We start from the raw sequence: 14,039 nt of genomic DNA on the forward strand, positions 1-14,039 counted from the left end.
GTTAAATGACTGACTGGAGACTAAAAATCCTATATCATTGTTTTCATCTATTTGAGTACTACCTTTTCCAATATTATATGCCCTTTAACCGTTCAGGTGCCATTTTCACCAGGAGGCTCTCGGGCTATAAGCATATAATAGTAGGTAGTAATAATATTATTAAAAAATTGATTGGACGTTTATTTTTTTCTTTAGTAAATACCCACCCAACTTAATTTTCGAAGCGATCAATTATTGTATAGAACACAGGAATGTCTGATTATGGCACTGAATGTGGTCAACAGAAGTCATGCTGGCTTAAACGGCTTCTTTGTATATTTTTTTTATTTAAAGAAACTCGATAAATATTGCCGATATTATTTTTGTAAAAAAAAAAAAAACAACTCAAAACCGTGTATTAGACATAGGTAGATATTGCAAATACGTATAAGATATAAAGTGATGTAATGTCACGATTCTGGCCTTTCCACCATATGCTATCAAAGTATCAAATATCATTTTATTTTTTCTTGTTGTTAATTAAGGATTTCACGATTAACTGATACGTAGGTAAATAAATATAATCTGATATCTATAACTATTACAAATTTCTAATTAGCCAAACATCAAAACATCTATGTTATTAATAAGATTAATGATGTTTTGAAAATATAATGATGGATGTAGGTATTGGTTACCCATTGAGTAGAAACTACAAAACTTTAAGACAATTTCCGACAATTTTGTTTGAAACGAGATATTGGCCAAAAATCCGATTTCTTCTGACATTGCTCAATTTTCTAAGATTGCGCGTTAAAAGGGTATTCAACTAGATGCCAAAAGCTTCCTTTTTTAGTATTTTTTGCCTTTGAATAAATTCATAAAATCACTTATTTTCAGTTACTTTGAACCCAAAATTTTTGAGATATTTCCTTGAATTTTCATAAATGCGATAACAGGTTTACCCTTTTAATTAAAACGACGTAATGTGTGCATTACACGCTCAATCAAGTTGATTTGTATATATTATGTTACAGGAAAAGTTGGCCCTCCAGAAAGAATTGAATCTTCCTAGGTAAAGTCGACCGCTACTGGTTTTTCCAATAAAAGTTGATTAAAATCGAAATGAGTTGAAATTTGATCCACATGTACTAGTCAGAGTTAACTATAGGTAGGTAAAGTATACTCTCCCTGTCTTGAGATAGTTAAAGTTGACTTTTTGCAAGGACTACCAGCTAATAAAAACCAATAAGAATAGCAAAACCTTTATTAATAAGTGAACATGTAGAGTAGATGATTAGCATGAACAGAATATTATATATCTAAGTTTCTTGAGCTTTTTGCAGCTTTTCAGAGTTTCAGTGGATGAACGTAAACACACGGTTAACCATAAAGCCAAAAAAACCCGCAAACCCATGATAATTCGACCTATTAAATGTATGGCCGACCCGTGTATCAGTTAATGAACCCAATCACAGGGAAAAAACTACTTTTTCCTCAAAAAACTTAGATAATACTGGGTCCCTTTTTGCCCCGTAAAATTTTTTGTGCCAGGCAAAGTATTTTATAACATTTTTATGAAAAAAAAATCTTGCTTGATCTTGCGCCTTTTCTTTTAAGACTAAGATAAGGATAGAGATTAAGATAGCTTAAGTCAAAAATCAGAAAAAGGAACAAGCAGTTTTTCGGTGAAAATTTGTAACTTATAATTCCAAAATCACCTTACGTGGAAACCAAAGCAAGCATAGATAAGAAAAAAAGTGGCTAAGAAACAAAAAAATTTAAAAAATTGAAGAAGGAAAGGAAATAATTGGGTTAAAAGACGAATACGATGAAGACGAATATGACTAAAAAAAAAATACTCTTTTGAATCAATTTTGAGCATAAAAATCCCTTTATTAAATTTTGCTCGGAACTTTGGTACTCCACTGTTTATTACCCTAGTTGTATGCAAAACTAGGGTAATAAAAACAATTCTAAGGAAAAAAAATTACATCAATTGAACGATTTTTGTTATTATTTTTAAAATAATAGAAATATAATAAATGTTTAATACAAAATTTAAAAAAAAAGAGTTATATTTCCGTACTTTTGATTGTATGAAAATTGAATGAAACATCCGTTAACAATAATATTTTAGAATGTTGAATTATTTTGTTCAAGCATGCATTTATGACCACATAGATCGCACAGAAAAAAAACATAATTATAATGTCAAAAATTGTAAAAAAAACGTTCAATGATTTATTGGAATTACATTTAATAACAATTTTATTTATGCAAAATTATTATTTATCGTTAATGAAATTTAATTAGTACACAAATTTTTATATTCAAAACCATGTTTTGATTTATTTTTTATCGTAATAAAATTAGTTTTGAAGTAAAACCAATCTACCAAGGCCAAACCTGCCTAATTTTCATTGTAAGACTTTGGTCCTTAGGCTGTTGGAAAAGATTATTTGATACTCAATAACACCCGGTTACGAGTTCAAACAAAAATTTGTCTTCGCCAAGTGTAGACGAAACAAAAACATTGTCTCATCTCCAAATATCAGCCAAAGAGCCATGTGATGCCGCTTCCTAGAGATTAAGTCCACTCACTTGCTTAGAAAAAGTAAAATTCTATTGAATTCAAAATATCATTTCATCAAAACTTTTTCTTTAATCAAACTACATTTTTAGATAAATTAATGGTAAAATAGGTCTAATTTTAAAACACTACCATTTTCACTCTTCTTTTCTCCTATATTTTGACTCGAATGACTTTTCAAAATATTAAATGATGTGCCAGTCTGTTTTTGGCAAACATTTCCTAACCATTTTTATTGACTTATATGAAAGAAAACGCTTCACTCTTCAAATATATCCAAAATGCAACTGTAAAAAATAAATTTGCGACATAAACAGTCGGTTCACTCGTCATCGTAATTGGAATATACGGTTATTGAAGGACGTTTTGCATAAGATACTGAAAACATATTTATTAATAAATGTAATCTTCCTCAAACAAATTATTAGGATTGCTTTATCCAAATTCTAAAAAATCATCAAAAATCAATTAAGTAAAATGTATCATCCTCTAAATCTGTCAAATAAAATCACATGCGTAAGAAATCCACAAAAATTCTTTTTGCCTTTTTTAGTCATTAGGGTCCTTTAAAATTTTTTAATTATAATTCCTATTTTGTATCTTTCAAGTTGCCCTCCTCTGGCCCATTGGCTGGAGACGCCCCTGAGCCAATTACGCTTCCATCATCAGACTATTCACATTGTTTAATTGAATTAAACGTTGGGTGGACATTTTTTAAATATCACTTTAAAATTTTATGTAACCGCAAATAAAATTCCCGAAGGTAAAACTGTATGTAAGTATTAAAATAATTGGTCACTCAAAACTAAAGTTAAATTACAAAATCAGTTAGTTACCTACCCACAGCAATAATGGTGCCCTTTTAAGTAGGACAGGAAATAATGGATCATAAACTGCATTATTTAAAAATATTTTTTGGTTGAAATAATTTGGTGAACAGCCAATTCATTCATAATTTTATGTACAGACTGGTCCAAGTTATAACAATAGGACTTTATTAAATGGTAGGTAATGTTAACATAATGACAAATTCACAATACTCTCATAACAGGCAAAACGTACTGCTCTAGGTTGTTGATCTTTTTGAAGAAAAAGGATATTTTTTTGAATATTATCAAAGCGGCTGTTAACTTATGATTGTAAATTACGAAAACCAGTGATAGATATGGGTATGGCATCACTCTGTTTCGAGAAAAAATATCTAGCGTCACTGATTTTATTGTAAATGAAGTAACGATATACAATGCTCCGTACTTGGGCCATTGTGTGCCAAATTTCCAATTTTTCGCTTTCCCGGATATAAGTGCATTAAGAAATTGCCATTATTTTAATGTTATCCACCATTTGGTGAAGTCCTGTGGTTATAACTAGAACCAGCCTGTATATTCTTCCTATGATATAATTTGGGCCACTCTGTGTATTCTTCAAAATAGGTATATGATTTAAGTGCTAAATGTTCTTTTTACGTCTTAAGGAGATCCTCTAGCTGCTGAATGAAGATAAATTACATACTGTTACTGTTTACGAAAAAAGAAGTAAGTGGTGTAAAACTAAGCATTTGAAAATCTCACTTAATCTACGTGGCATTACAGAACCATACGCATGACAAGGCTATCTGGGATATACATGGTTATTTTTTGTGATTTACAAAAGCAAACATTACTTAATCTATTTGCATTTAATGTTACGTCATCTTTTCTTTTTTATGCGGGCAAAAAGATATTTTCAAAACTCCACTTCAGTGACATCATATTAAAATGATATATCGATTTTTTATTAGAAATCGTAAGTGTTCTATTGAAAAATGTGTTGAATAACGTCAATATTTATTCAATTGGAACTTACGTTTAGGAAAATATTATGCACAAAAATGATTATTTTTACATGAAAAATAAATACTTGAGTTATATTTTCCTTTTTTGGCATTGAAAAATTGGATCTAATATTCAATTGCATACAAATGATTCATTATTAAATAATGAAATTAAAATAAATTATTTATATATATACATATATTTAATTTTATTAAGTATCTATCTTTTTCTCCTCAAAAATGGTTTTCTAAAAGGTTAATTTAATGAAAATAAATGCAATTTCCTCTTCATTGAAAGAAGAGAAAACGTTGGAGAAGAGTTCAGGAAAATTTTCAAAATCATTAGTGACATCTGCGATGAATACGACATAGAAGTGTGGAAGCCAAGGTTGGCGTCTTAACAGACTCAACGCTCGAATATGCAGGCTGATTCAGTTGAAGATTATAGATCAAATTTTGAATCATCGCAATAATTTATCGAATTAAGCTTGCCTCTTTCTAAATAAAATGAAATATTTTGATGAAAGCTCTTGTTCGACATTTTGAACTAGAGTGTTCAATTTTGCACGATGATTCCCGTGGCATCTGAACCGACTTAGTTAAACTTTGGCAAAAACGCATTGCCGCACGGTGTCAAAAATTCACTCGAAGCACTCAATATTTGCAATAAAAATGTGTTTCCGAATTTCTATTAAATGCTTCGCGTTCTGGTAGTTTTGCCTGTGACAACACCGACGAATGTACGCTCCTTTTTAACCTTGCGTCGTCTCAATACATACCTTAAATCGACAATACCTGAAGATCGGCAAAAAGGTTTAGTCCTCGCTCAATAAACATCGCGAATGTAGAGGTGATTGCACACAGAGTTATGAAAAATTTGTTTTCTGTACCTCGCAGAATTACTTATTGAAAAACAGTGACTGAATATCATATTTTGACCTAATTAAATGTTCTCTTACTCGAAAAAAGAATTTATTTTTATTATTGACTTTATGAATTTACATGGCGAGCAAAAGTTTGGACCCCTTCTTTGGATGATTCCTGCGCACGGGCCTGCTAGAAACAATTAAGCTTTAAGTGTGGAAACTACAAGGATAGTGTAATTCTTATAACCATCATTTGACTCTTAGTATAATAATACACAATTAATAAAACTAATAATGACCTTTTATAAAAACATTTTTTTATAAAAGTCATTTTTCTAACAAGAAATATTACATCCATAAAACGAATATGATGTATGTTTGTTTTGTTTAAACAAAAATGTAATTTTGTAATAAAAACTAGTAATGCTTCTATGGCTAACTTAAAGTAGGCACTAACTAGGTACTGTTTTCAAATAGTGACATAAAAGCTGATTATACCACTTTTTGTTTTTAATAATAAAGAAAAAAACATGATCTTTTATCGCATGATGATGGCGTTACAAAAAAACAGAAGTTCTTCAATAATGGAATGCTTCTCTTGTCTACACCAAGAGTAGTTATTGAAGAGTGATTAATTTTAAAGTCAATTAAAGAGTTTGTCTAAACGAAACCTTACACGATCGATAATATTGTCAGTGCCATATATTATCTGTGTTATCATATCATTATTAAGGCATGAGTCAGTGATGCAAATGTTTAAGGCAACTTAAATTACGTATACGTTATACATGTATAACAGTTTTCGATTATTTGACAAACACTTAGCATTTACATCATACAAGTTGGCTATTTACTAATTTTTTTAATGAAATTTAACATTTTCGTTTCATTGAATTAAATATTTTTTGTTTATTAATAAATAGAAATATTTGCACCATTAACTCATGCCTTACTAATGATATTTGACACCTAAGAAACACATTCCATTGGTTTTAGCAAAGTGCGAGCGGTTTCTTTCATTTTACTTTATTAGCCGATTTTTGAACATATTTTACTGTACTATAAGTAACACTGATAGTTTTGGTCAATCATAAGGATAGAAGTAAATATCTCTACATTAAATTAGTCTTACAAAATTTATTCACCTCTATTTAAATTGCTCACAGGCAACTTCGCAGACCATTCAAAAAAAAGACATTTAGGAAGTGTTAATTATTCTATAAAAGGATTTCGACAATTATCAATAGATTAGAAAGTGTATTTAAAAATTTTTCGATATCTGGAGTAAATTTTGTTGAATTATTTAGCTTTCAATACTTCGAAAATCAAGGCAGATTTCGAAAAATTGTATTTTTATTTTTCGTCTACATTCATGAAGTTATAATTCATCATCAAAGTTAAAAATAAGGTACAAATAATTTCAATCCTAAGTCTAACATTGTAATTCCTTAATCGAATATTGAAATCAAAAAAGGAACAATATCTATTATATTAAATACAAATTAACAATTTCGAAGTTTGCTCAACTATCATCATATTTCAAAATTTTGTAAGCTCAATTCCATACAGCGCTTATTCTATTCTTGAAGAATATTTGTATTCTAGCTTGAACAATCAACCAATATATCACATATAAGTTTTAATTGAAAAAATAGTTTTAACGATAATGCATTATTTATAAAAAAAAAAACTTTTAACAAAAAGAAAACCGATTTCAAAAGATAACTTTTCCAAAACAAATTAATATGCACTAAAAAGTAAAGAAAAATAACGTTAATTTTTATCTTTGTAGTTAAAATTATTGTTATTTTTGGAGTCGGTGTCAACCTAGGAAAGAACTCTGACAGAACAGTTTGCTACATTAGCTTGGCTGACACCGACTCCAAAAATAACAATAGTTCTAACTACATTATATTAGCGTCATTTTTTTACTTTTTAGTGCATATTAATTTGTTTTGGAAAAGTTATCTTTTGAAGTCGGTTTTCTTTTTGAAAGTTTTTTTTTATTTTGTGATTTTTAGTGAATCTTAAGTACACTAACTAATTTGTCACTAAAAAAAGAATAATCGAAATCGGTTGGCGTGATATTGAGTTATTCGTCCTTTTGTAAATTTAGGACTTTTATGGTTTTCTCATGAATGCCGCTGTCAGAACTGGCACCAAAAATGGGACCACACGGGAAGCACTAGCTTTCAAATAGAAAAAGAATCATCAAAATCGGTTCAACAAGTCGAAAGTTCCGAAGCCGGTTAAAAATAGAGGCTTGGTGCTATTTGCGTATTAGAATTTCTTATCTAAACAAAACTAATAATTCACGTTATTAAAAAGCACCTTGCAATAATTATCAATAACAATTTATTTACACAACAACGTTAATCTGTCTCCTTGAATTTCCGAAAATCTTCACTTAATCGAATAAAAAATTAAAATCAACAAATTTTAAATTTTATTTATTTTGTAATATTTAACAATATTATATTAGATTAACAATTTCAAAGTTTGCTCAACTAACACTAGACTTTACAAATTTTGTAAGCTCAATTCCATGCAGCGCTTGTTCTATTCTTGGAAAATGTTTCCATTCTTGAATAATCATCCAATATATCACATATAAGTCATAATTGAAAAAAAGAAAACATATTTTGAACAGAAAAACATTATTCAAAATATATAGGGGCTTGGTGCTATTTGCGTATTGGGATTTCTTATCTATACAAATTAATGATTCACGTTAATAAAAAGCGCCTTGCAATTTTTCTCAATAACAATTGATTTACACAACATATCGTGCCTACAAAAAAATAGTAACAGAATAAAGACAACTCATTCATCACTTAAATTTGCATACAAATTTTGTAATGTGATCATAAACAAAATATCTGTTAAACATTAACGTAAACTATTTGGTATAGTATTCGGTTAAACAACGATTTCCGATTATAAGACTAATAATAATTAACAACGCTCTATTGATAAAGTAATAATTTTAAAAAAATATGCAAGGATTGAACAATACTAGGGATTTCAATAAAACTTTATAAATACATTTTTTGATCAATATCAAAAGTTTCCAAAAATCACAAAAAATTCCTAGGTCATCGGGCTTTTTATTATTATTTTATCGTTCAAAGTTGGCTGAAAAAATTATGAATCATATAGATTATCGTTTTCAATTGGATATTTCTATATCAAAAAAACTAGGGAATTTGATAAAAACTATCTAAAATATTTAGACAATCTTTTAGTTTATAATTAATTGCTGAATGTGTTGCTAAGCACAAATCTCGAGAGCAGCTAAACCGATTTCGCTAATTCTTTTTTTATAATATTCCATAAAGTACGAGAATGGTTCTTACGGAGAGAAAAATTTAAAAAATTGTCTGAAAAAGTCTAAATCAACACTTTTCTATATTTCCATACAGAAGATTCGTAATAATAATTAAAAGTCAATTTGAACTTTAATACCATACCATAAATATTTTGACGAATGTATGTTGCCTGTTCCCGTGTTGGAAAACCATCTGCTCTGTTTGTTTATGCGCCACGTAGTCAAACAATAAATCGTGTACCATAAAGTACTACAATAAAAATAAACTTAATTTAGAATAAGTATGACAGCAGAATCCTATTGTGAAGCAGAATCCTGTATGACAGCAGATTCCTGTTGTGATAAAATCAACAAAATGTAGGTACCGAAAATGCTCAACAGAAGAAGTCCAATCTACTCCACGACAACGCCCGTCCACACGTTTCACAAATCATCGAAAATTAAAAAGCATTGTGCATCGTTCATTGAGAAAGTTCTTCTTCACTCACCATACTTCCTAGACCGGTCGCCAACCGACTAACATCTTCTCAAGCAATTCGATAACTTTCTCATGGGTTAAACCTTCGCCAATCAAGACCAGGCAAAGAGCACACAATTTTTTTTTTGGCAAAAGTGCACTAATTCAAATAGCGCTTATTTCCATTAAATTGAATAAGTATTCACTCATATATTATAGTTTAAAGTAGACTCATAAAAATGGACAAAACTTTTTAAAAAAAACCTAATAGAATGCTAACATTCATTAAATACATTAAATATTGCTTTTACCTACAGGCCGGTGAAATATTACAAATGATATACATTTATATAGGCAAAACAATGAGGTCATATATCTGCCAATTCACTTAAGCAAACATATAAATTAATTTCTTAGCGAGATTATTATAATTTTATTGGAATTCATTCGTCATAAAGACTTCATAGGATTCATTTAGTATTCAGGAATGTTTTTTACTTGTAAATTATATGAAGTTCCCACATTAAAATTCCACATTTCCATCGCTTACCACGAAAAGCACGTGAATTTTTTACTCGCTATATAGCGAAACTGTTTAAATATCGACCACAACGAATAAATATTCAATATGTCGTGCCTTTTTTGCTAAATTTTTCACTTTGAAGTGTTCTAAAACCTTTAAACTAAAATTTTGAATATCACAGTTAATATTCCTCTATTATCCTTGACAACGTTTGGCTAAAGAATTTTTCTCTCTTACCTTTTAAGACCTAAAATGACTATTAAAGCAACCCGGTGAACTTGGTTCAATCTGATGTCAGAACATGATGTCCCCCATCAAACTCGACAACTTTTGTTTGAGTTATTTCTAGATTGGTTAACTAATAACTACAAAACGAGCGTATAAATAGCACTGCGGGAATCTGATTTACATAGAAGTTTGTTTATTAGCCTCATCCTAAAATATTTATGAATAAAAATCGTTGAATCATTATTTTCTGAAAGTAAGCGTTACTGAAAGTCATCGCAGTAGACTAGCATTATTGTTTGAAGTTACCACCAAAAAGAATATGAGTGGCGTTCAGATTCATGGCTCATTTTTTAGCTTAATCTTTCACCCTTTCTTCTATTGCAAATAAATTTAATTAAAAATAATTGAATTGAGTTCTTAATTTCAAAACTTTCTAACAATTTGTCATTTGATAAAAAGAAGTATGCGATTTTAATGTTCTTAAAGATAAAATTTGGAATTTCTCTGCTAGAGTTAGTTAAAATGGTAATAAATTATGATACCTGCTCTATGCAGTTAGTTATGAGTTTGCTTTTAAAGAGCATTTTCATAATCTGCTTATAGTTTGAAAAAAATGGTATGTAGATGTAGACTTGGACAAACAACCGGATGACTCTTGGTATCTGGGGTCTTGAAGCGAATCGTCAAAAGATCAATTTTGAAAGATTATTTCTCGAACCTTTTTTTACAATAAGTATTGCTACAAGCAAAGCATCAAATTAGCGAACGATTGCCACAAATTTTTTTTTAATTATCGTGTACGAAAACCTTGCCGGCGTGTACGTTTTAGATAACTTAAACTTTAAGGCAATCAAAATATTATTAAATTTCCACGCGTTCAGATTGGAGTCAACTTAGGCTATGCAAGGGGTTTCGGAATCAGGTTAGGACCCAAAATACCACTAGCCTTTCGGTTACCTATCCAGGCCTACATCCACGTGTCATTGCTATGAATATTAATTTTTATAACAGTCTATAAAACCCTATTCCTCCAAAATTAAAAAACCCATAATATACAATGAACCTTTAGAATAACTCTTAAACATTTTATTTGTCTGAAATTTACTAGTACTAATAAATTCCGATAAAAAATAATCAATCAACAAGCATCAGAATTTATTTTATATTCGAAACATATGTGAAATACATATGCATTTTATTATAATTAAATCTCATAATTAATTCATTAATTGTCAATCATTAATAGACCATATACAATTACACGCGGAATTTTTTAACCGATAAATTCATCTTTATTAATCGTAAATTTTCCATATTTCTATTAATCTCAAATAATTAATCACATATCCATTTCAATTAATCAATCAATTCAATTACATTTCTTGATAGAAATATTTTTAGTATTCTGTATCTAATCGTAAAATAGGTTCTAGGGTGTTTGTTCAATCCTCGTTTCCTGAATAATTATGTATATGTAAAACCTGCTTATATATAAGTCTTTTATGTGTATCGCATGGAGAATCTCAAAGGAACTTTATCAACATTATAAGAGTAAAAATATTAAAACTTAATATGATGAAACGTCAAGGAGCCTTAATTTTTCGCTTTTGTCTCTAAAAGACCTAGAAAGTATATAAATTTGGATTAATTAGGGTAAATTTACGAAGTTTCAGCAAAAACTGGAGAATAAAAAATTGAATTATTCTACTTCCAATTTTTGAAACAGCAACGATTTTCTCAGGTTTGTCATGTTTCCTAAATTAACTGTATCGTTGAACGTAACTTCGAAAAACCCTGGGTATAGGTACCTATTTAAGTATTTCAAGTGACAAGTTGAATAGGGATACATAAATTTGATATAAAATATGGGTATTTTAAGCGTTTTGCGTTTTAGAAGTTTGAAGTCCACAAACATTACTAGCATAAGGTCAACAAATTACCAAGGAAGATTAAAAGCCCAAAAGGGATACATGCATTTGGAATAATGTCACAAAATAACCAAGGAAGATTAAAAGCCCAAAAAGGGAAAACGGATATTTCGATATATTATACACGTGGTTCATTTCAAAACATCTCTCATTTTAATCAACACTTTTGAGCCACCTCCCAAGCAAAAGAGATTAAAAATAAGACATTAAAATGTGTCACTACCATACGGTTCAAAAGACGTAGGTAATGATTCGATGAACCATGAGAGCAGAGCCGTTGTGAATTGCTTACAGGCCCCCGCTAACAAACGCTTACACCACAAAAATTAAAAAAAAAATTTCGATTCTAACAAGAAGTGCAAAATTAATCCGATTTTTTTTATTCAAGTTCAAATATTATTAGAGAAAACATATTTTATTTACTTTAGTTTGAGGTACATTTTAGTATATAACAGTATAGACTATAGGCACTACGCTGAAAGCGTCATTTACGAAAATTTTGCTCTAAACCAAGCCCCCTCCACCTTATGCCTAATGTTCCTTAAAAGTTAACCCTGACTCTACAAGAGATTAACTAAGTTTTACCTCCAGTAAATTTTATCTCCGTTGTTGTAGAAATTTGGAGATTTTTATTACTTGGCAAAATCGCATATTCCGTTTTCAAATGTTTTTAAAAGACAATTCCAAAATTTCAACTGGCTGCCTAGCTTCTAAGCGAAGCAACTTTGTACTGGGGTAGCTTGAGTTAAGTTGGTTTATTTTCACGTTGACTAAACTTGGTAGAGTACTGTCCCAACCTTTTGAATACACCCCGTATCTAAAACACATATAATAAACAGGTACAAAAATTTTAATTTGATTCGGAAGAAGTAAGTTAATAATCTTAGAAAATATTCAAGGACTACTCAAATTTGTTGAATCTGTAATTTTATTTTTTTTAAATCTACTTAATTAGGTATAGATATAGTTGAAATTATGTCGTTTCAAAATTTTTTGCTATGGAAATTATTTTTCACATAAATTTGAGTGATTCATTTGTTTTTACTACTAAACATCTGAAATTTTTAACCAATTTCTGAAAAATTGTAAATAATGTCTATTCACTTAATGCAAGTAATGTCTAATTCCTGTTTATTCGAATGATTACGAAACATGACTCATACAAACGCGAGCTAAACTAATTATTATCATTAGTAGGTATCATAAAAAAATTTATATTTTACATTGGAATTATAAGTGGAACTTTAAAATTAAGTACATAGTTGTTAATGCGATACTATATTGTTCCAATTAATTGTTCCACTATGAATTATTGAAAAGATTCCGACTCCGTTTCAATACAATTAAAGAGGTAAATGAGTACCTGTCATTTTATTCGACAAGACATCGGGCGCAATTATGTCTTTTCACTAACTACTCAAAACCAGGAACAATGTTGGCAAATTTATGACAGTCACTCGATGTTCCGTATACAAGTAGGAAACTAGAATTGATTTATTTATTGCGTCTCATTTTCAGTTTCGTCTTTTAGAATATCACCTTTCCAGCTTTCTAAAGAAGCTTATTTGCTTATTTATTTGGTGTTGGTCTGACGGCATCATGCCTACTTAGCCTATAATATTAACGGGCTTTGTCAAAAAAATGAGTGTATGCAAATATTTGAGGCATACATTGCAAATATTGAGGGTGGCTTCTGTTGGAAATTGAGAGAACTATAAGCTATTAATAAAGTATATATGTTTAAAAACACTTCAATTGTAACAGCTCAAACCTATAAATTTAACCCCGTAAAGGACACTTACAAATTTATCTGCTTATAAATTACATTAATGAGAATGCATATAGCGATTTAAAGATGATCCTAGCAAAACCTTATTTTTGGGAACGTCCTTAAGGTGCCAAAAATAAAACAATTTCTTGAGTAGTTGCCCATCAGCAACGAATACAACCACCACCGCCGTTAATTTATTCGTTTTTCGATGCACTCTCATAATAAATTTAAGTTAGTACACTTTTTTATGAGTATAAGTGTACTTTATAAAACATTGTAAAAATGCATTAAGTAATTAAGGTGTAAAGTCTAAATTTTTTAATAACAATTTTACTTGAAGCAAGTAACCTCTTTATAGTAAAAATTATTAATAAATATTTTTTTTTATTAATTATTATAAAAATTATTTATTAATAATTTTTATTTAAAAACTAAGAAAATATTTAATCAAAAATTGTTTTATGAATAAAATAAGATATATTCAATACACGAAAATAATTTCAATATTTATTTTAGTTTTAGTAAACCACATAATTATAGACTACGATTAACT

The sequence above is a fragment of the Chrysoperla carnea genome, chromosome 3 (genome assembly GCF_905475395.1).
Source record: "Chrysoperla carnea chromosome 3, inChrCarn1.1, whole genome shotgun sequence".
In the NCBI taxonomy this organism is placed as follows: Eukaryota; Metazoa; Arthropoda; class Insecta; order Neuroptera; family Chrysopidae; genus Chrysoperla; species Chrysoperla carnea.